Source organism: Macaca thibetana, chromosome 7 (assembly GCF_024542745.1).
Source record: "Macaca thibetana thibetana isolate TM-01 chromosome 7, ASM2454274v1, whole genome shotgun sequence".
NCBI classification, from domain to species: Eukaryota; Metazoa; Chordata; class Mammalia; order Primates; family Cercopithecidae; genus Macaca; species Macaca thibetana.
Window position 1 is genome coordinate 40,267,298 of NC_065584.1, and position 7,137 is coordinate 40,274,434.

Below are 7,137 nucleotides of genomic sequence, written 5' to 3' on the forward strand. Positions count from 1 at the left end.
TCCTGTGCTGGGGGGTCCTCAGACATTCCTAGGCCAAGGTTCTGCCCCTCTCTTGTTTACCCACTCAAAATAAGCAAAACAAAAGCCTAGCCTCTAGGAATAACATTTAGGGAAGGCAGTGACAGAAGAAAGGAGAGGAAAGGAGAATGGAAGGAGGGGAGGGGAGGGGCTCTTATCTATATCCAGCAGGTCCAGCCCTGCCTGTGCACACAGCTGAGTCACACCTCACGTCCTGCTCCACCCCAGCCCTGCCAGCCCTGAGATATCTGCCAAGAGGTATTTCTCCTTCTAGGCTGAGTTCTGGGGGGTGGCAAGGTGGATAGCACTGGTGGGGAAGCAATGCGTCTGGACTCTCATCCCCAGTGAAGCCTTGCAGAGCACCCTGGGGAGAGTGAGTGACCTCTCAAGGCATTTCAGCTTTTTCAGTGGAACAGGGAGGTAGGTTTCAGGGTGTTAATGAGAGGCAGAGGGCACCCACCCCTCCATGGCAGGGAGAGGCTCCAAGCCACGTAGTCCCTCTGGCATTGCTTTGTAGTATCACGGTGTGACAAGTGTGTCAGTCAGCTTTGACTAACTTCCATGGTGGTGACAGTGTCCTCTACTCCCTCACCCCACCCCAGATCTCAGTGTTTACAACAACAGAGGCTGACTTCGCACTCACATTGGCTGCAGCTCTCTCTCCAAGTCACCTTCATTCCTGGACCCAGGTAGGAGCAGCCCCTATCTGGGCCATGCGGGGCTTGTGGCACCAAGCAGTGGTGCTCAAAGCTTTTGCTGAGATATGCATCTGAGGTTGCATTGTCCAAATCAAGTCACAGGACCAAACCTGCGTCAATGGGGCAAGGATGTATAATTCTATCACAGGGGATAGGGGAATGAATAATTGGGAATAGTAATGCAATCTTCTGCCATGGACCCCTGACTTAGGCTGAAAGGATTTTGTCACAGGAAGAGAGAACATAATTTAGCCAAAGAAGACTGTGTGGAGTAGTGGAAAGAGCAAGGCTTGGACCTGGAGGCCTGGATTTCAACCAGGACTCGGCTAGCTGTGTAATGTTGGCCAAGTTATTTAACTTCTCCAAATTTTCATTTCCATCTACAGAATGGGAATAATACCTAATTCAAAGGGCGATTTTGAGAATCAATTACATAGTAGATGTTAAGTCTTTGGCACCTAGGAGGAACACAGTAAATATGACCACTCTACTCCACCCACTCCCCAGCTTTAACATTTTATCCAGGCCGGGTGTGGTGGCTCACTCCTATACACCCAGCACTTTGGGAAGCCAAGACAGGAAGATCACTTGCACCCAGGAGTTCAAGTCCAGCCTGGGCAACACAGGGAGACCTCCGTCTCTACAAAAACATTAAATAATTAGCTAGGCATGGTGGTGCATGCCTGTAGTCCCAGCTACCCGAGAATTTGAAGTGGGAAGATTGCCTAAGCCTGGGAGGTTGAGGCTGCAGTGAGCCATGATTGCGGCACTGCACTCCAGCCTGGGCAACAGAGTGAAACCCCGTCTCAAAAAACAAAACAAAACAAACAAACAAAAACATCCAAAAAACAACAAAATAAAAATGTGGCTCATGCCTGTAATCCCAACACTTTGGAAGGCCAAGTCAGGAGGCTCACTTGAGCCCACGAGTTCAAGATCAGCCTGAGCAACATAGGCCATCTCTACAAAAAAAAATTTTTTAATTAACTAAGTGTGGTGGTGCATGCCTATAGTCTCAGCTACTCAGGAGGCTGAGGTGGGAGGATTGCTTATGCCTGGGAGGTGGAGGCTGCAGTGAGCTATGATGGCACCATTGCACTCCAGCCTAGGCAACGGAGTAAGAACCTGTCTCAAAAATAAAAACATTTTGTCTATAGCTCTTGAGGTGTTGATTACCAGTGCTCACTCCTTCTACCAACCTCACAATGTGGGATCGAATGGAAATGAAAAAACCTATTTTGTGTTTACTGTGTCCCAGGCACCGCACTACACAATTTACTGTCATAATCTCATTTATTTTCCCCAAACAACTCTTTGTATGTTATTACCCCATATTAGAGATGAGGAACTTGAGGATCAGAGGGGATAAGTAACTTGCCATCAGTAACATGGGTGGCATAGGAAGAATTTGAACCCATGCTATAGATTCCAGAACCCATGCTCAAGGGCAGTGCTGTTCAAGAGTGATCTGGTACTGCTCTATGACGAAAGAACAGGAACTGAGAGTAAATGCTTGGAAACTTTTATAGCAGCTGGGCATTACCACAACATTCAGGCACATGGTCCATGGCCTTGATTCACTGAACAGAATATAGACCAGTTCGGGTGACGTGGACGTCTCCAAGAAGTCACTTGTGGCAGAGGCTGTTTTCTGGTCATGCACAGTAGGACCACCCAGTGGTCAGAGCTCAGAAGTCCAGTCTTCACCACAAATAGTGTGAGAAGCCTCACCTTTACAGTGGAGCATCTGCCCCGTGAACTGCAGTGTCTCTAGAATTAGTACAAAAGATGCTGTTAATCAATGATGCTGCTGTTCATCGAAAAGATACCTTGTTTACACTGACATATGAGGCCCCAGGGCAGGTCTGTGGGTCGCCCATGGCACTGTCTATGCTTTGTACACAGGACATACTCAGTATATGTCTCCTGCTTCAGTAAATGAATGAATGAATTGACAGATGAATGAACATACATTTCAGATGTAGCAGGGCAACTTGCTGGACGGCCTTGGTATGGCCATGAATTAGCAAAATTTCTCTTTAGTCTTTTCCTGCCTGTACTTCTAGCTTCTTTCTCCTCTGGCTTTTTGCCTCTGCCCAAGCTTTTCAATGCCTTCAGGGTGCTCTCCTGGCTGCCCAGGACCCCACATGCCCCCCTTTTCCTACAAGTGATGCCCTACTCTGGGACTTCACTGCCTAGTTCCCTAGCAGTTTTTCAGCAACTTCTGAGTTCTGAGTCTCTTCTGGGGGTGTCCCTCCAGCTGGCTGTCCCCCAGGTAGCAGGGCTCAGCCTTGACTGAGATAACGCACAATGTATGCAAGTGGGCGTTGTCCCTGCTGGTTCTGAGAAAATCAGCGAAGATTTCAACTCAAAGCATGATGTGGGCTGATAAAAAATAAATAAGCAAATCCATTTTAAAAATCAGCAAAGCTTCTTTTTAAATTATTTTAAGTTTCAGGGTACATGTGCAGGATGTGCAGGTTTGTTACACAGGTAAATGTGTGCCATGGTGGTTTGCTGCACCTATCAACCCATCACCTCGGTATTAAGCCCAGTGTGCACTAGCTATTTTTCCTGATGGTCTCCCTCCCGCCATATCCCCTGACAGGCCCCAGTGTGTGCTGTTCCCCTCCCTGTGTCTATGTGATCTCAATGTTCAGTTCCCACTTATAAGTGAGACCATGCGATATTTGGTTTTCTGTTCCTGTGTTAGTTTGCTGAGGATAATGGCTTCCAGCTTCATCCAAGTCCCTGCAAAGGACATGATCTCCTTCCTGGTTTTGGCTGCATAGTATTCCATGGTATACATGTACCACATTTTCTTTATCTAGTCTATCATTGATGGGCATTTGGGTTGATTTCATGTCTTTGCTATTGTGAATAGTGCTGCAATGAGGCCGGGCGCGGTGGCTCAAGCCTGTAATCCCAGCACTTTGGGAGGCCGAGACGGGCGGATCACGAGGTCAGGAGATCGAGACCATCCTGGCTAACACGGTGAAACCCCGTCTCTACTAAAAATACAAGAAAATTCGCCGGGCGAGGTGGCGGGCGCCTGTAGTCCCAGCTACTTGGGAGGCTGAGGCAGGAGAATGGGGTGAACCCGGCGGGGCGGAGCTTGCAGTGAGCCGAGATCGCACCACTGCACTCCAGCCTGGGCGACAGAGCGAGACTCCGTCTCAAAAAAAAAAAAAAAATAGTGCTGCAATGAACATACACATACATGTATCACTATAATAGAATGATTTATATTCCTTAAAATGCTATACTGAATGCTGGTGTAGACGCTGTGACACTGGCATTGTCATGCGCTGCTGGTGAGGAGAGCATGTGGTACATTTCTAGAAAGCAGTTTTGTGATATGTTTCAAGAATTTAAAAAATTTACACCCTTTAACCTAAAATTATACCTTAGATGTTTATCTGAAATAATCAGAGATCTGGCAAAATGTGTATGTACAGAGATATTCATCATAACATTATTTACACAGTGAAAAAGGAAATTCAACTTACATGGGAATGATTAAATTCAGTCACCATGAAATTTTATGCAGTTATTTAAATTATGTTTTTGAATTACTTTTAATGACCTGGTAAGATGCTTATTAGTTATTATAAGTGAAAAAAAGGCAGGGTTCAAAAATTTTGAATAAAATTTAATTAAAAAGCATGTGCATATAAACATACTGATCATCTGTCTGAGTGATAGATTCTGGGTGGTTTTATCCCTTTTGGTATTTTCTAAATGTTCTATCATGTACACAAATGTATCTTTATGTTCAGCAAAACATGTAGAAGCATTTTTTGAAGTCTTTTCCAGTTCTGCAGACAGAGCGCTTCCAGGCCTGCAGCCATCCCTCTCACTGCACGATGCTTGGATGCAGGTCGCTGCTGGGGGCAGTGACCTGTATTTGCCAGGTGCCAGCCTTGAGCTCCGTTAGCCTGTATTCTGGCCCTGGTTTTACCACTAACTGGCTGCAAGACCTTGAATGAGTAATTTTATTTCCCTGGGTTTTGAGGGTCCTCATTTATAAAACGAAGCATCTGGATTTGATGATCTTTAGGGGTTAGATTCTGATTCTGTGATTCTGATAAACTCACGAAGGACAGGCATTTATTGTGAATAAGTTTCGACGATGTGTCCTTTTCCACTCTATGTATCTTAAACAGGGGATTCTTATCTGAAGCTAAAGGAATGAATCTCTAATGATAGAATCTCATATCAGGTTGTGAGTCGCCTATACCCAAACACAGACTTAATAGTTTTCTACAACTCAGCACCCTAGGCGTTATCTGTCCCTTCCTCTTCGGGACAAAAAGGGGAGGAGCTGAGAGGGCCAGGGACCCTTCCACATCAGCCTCCAGGCCTAAGAGGGAGAGGAGGGGTGTCTCTCTGAAAGCTTCTTTCTCGTCCCTGCCCCCTCCCCCGGCTGTTTACTGCTGTCTGCTTCCTTCTGTCTCCATCCTCTTCCCTATGGGTGAGTTGGGCTTATGTCATCATGGTTCCCTGGTGGGCTGGTGGCTCAGCCACCACAGCCTGGGGAAGGAAGGGGTATGACTCATACCTCAAATCCAGTGAGTCAGATAGGGTGGGCTGGACCAGGGGTTTCCTAGGACAGGAAGCCGGTTCTAGGTGTGCCTTAACTTCTTCCTGGCAGGGGCCCTGCCAGGAGAGGGTATCCATCTTTCTCCCATTCCCATTTCTGTGAATTCATTCAAGAACCCCTCCTGCCAAAGAAAATGCCACCTCTTCCAAGCCTCAGAAGATGGTGTCTGGGTGGGGCCAAGACAGCCTCTTTGAGGAAGGAGATGGACAGACCACAGTTAGAGTCGAAGAGGATGAGAACTTTCCAGCTCAACCTGTCAAGTCCTGGCTTTCAGCCCAGCTAGGTTTCAGAGCTGGGACAATTCCTAAGGGGCAAGACTTGCAATGCCCTGGAGCTGTGTAACCTTGGGCAAGTTACTTAACTGCTTGGAGCTTCAGTTTCCTTGACTGGAAAATGATATAATAAACACCTCATGGGGTTGTGCATTAGATAAAACCTAGCACCTACTATTACAGGCCTGGCTTCAGAAGGTGACAAGCCGATGCTCATTCTGAATCAGAATGGAAGCCCCACTGCTTTGGGGCTTCCTGGGAAGTCTGAAGGCCAGTTAGTGCAGAAGGCTAGAGTGGGCTGTTGGGCTGGCACGCAGTGGCCCAGACCCTGCGAGCTTTCCTTGGGGCCTGCAGGTGGGAGTGGGGTTGGGGGTAAGTACTATGTCTACTACAGACACGTAGAAGCAGCATTGTGTCCAGAGCTCCAGGGCAGGGACTGGCCTGGGAGCTGGCTTCAGTCTGGTTCTGAAAGGCACCCCCCACCTTCCACAAGCTGGTTCACCTTCTTCCTCTCTACGCCTTCTCTTCCCTTATAGGCATCTGAGGGCCTTTCCCACGCCTGGTGGAGTCCTGACAGGGCCCTTCAAACTGGAGCACGAATAATGTGGGCCGGCCCCATGACTCACGCCCACAATCTCAGCACTTTGGGAGGCTGAGGCAGGAGGACTGCTTGAGCCCAGGAGTTCGAGACCAGCCTGGGCTAAAATACAGTGAGACCCTGTCTCTATAATTATCAATAAATATAAAAAAAAAAGTGTGACTGTGTTCCAAGGATTGCTAGACAGAATCAGTACTACTGTACTGATGTTTCCTTTTGTTCTAGGCACCAATATGACCTGATAGAACATTGTTGTTGATCCTATCTATTTAAAATGTTAGCATTTTGTTCATCGTGGATTTTCTGACATTAATTTTGATTTTTTAAAAATGCATTAAAATATTATTTTTTCTAGGTCTTATATGGTGGCTCTTGCCTGTAATCCCAGCACTTTGGGAAGCCCAGGCAGGAGGATTGCTTGAGGCCAGGAGTTAAGACCAGCCTGGGCAACATAGCAACACCCCATCTCTACAAAAAATAAAAATAAACCAGCCAGGCCTGGTGGTGCACTCTTGTAGTCCCAGCTACTTGGGGAGCTGAGGCGAGAGGATCTTAAGCCCAGAGTTTAAGGCTGCAGTGAGCTATGATCACACCACTGCACTCCAGCCTGGGTGACAGAGAAAGACCCTGTCTCTAAAAACAAACAAAAAAACAAAAAACCTATCATCTCTCTGTATATATAATTTATCTAGATTACTGGACTCCTTGGCGGCCCCTTAAATTTTGTCCTTAATGATGGAATTTTTGGCTTCATCTTTTTTGAGGGAGCGGGGTATATCTTGGGGACAGGGGGCCCTGTAGACTGTGCCTGCCTCCTTAAAACTGTGACCTTCCTGTTACTGAGAGGTCTTCTCTGCCCCCATCAGAGGCCAGGATAAAGTTCCCAAACCAGTTTCGGCTCACCCACTGTCCCATCTCCTACTTCCAATGAGCACAGGAATGGCTCCA

General features: G+C 47.1%; 2 protein-coding genes across 2 annotated transcripts in view; one reads left to right on the plus strand and one right to left on the minus strand.

The window, feature by feature from the left end:
• RDH12 (retinol dehydrogenase 12) overlaps window positions 1–7,137 on the minus strand; it is a 340,678-nt gene that overhangs the window by 330,889 nt on the left and 2,652 nt on the right. The gene's annotated exons all lie outside the window — the stretch shown is intronic.
• The window catches only part of ATP6V1D (ATPase H+ transporting V1 subunit D), a 163,130-nt gene that overhangs the window by 79,574 nt on the left and 76,419 nt on the right, over window positions 1–7,137 (plus strand). The window lies entirely within an intron of this gene.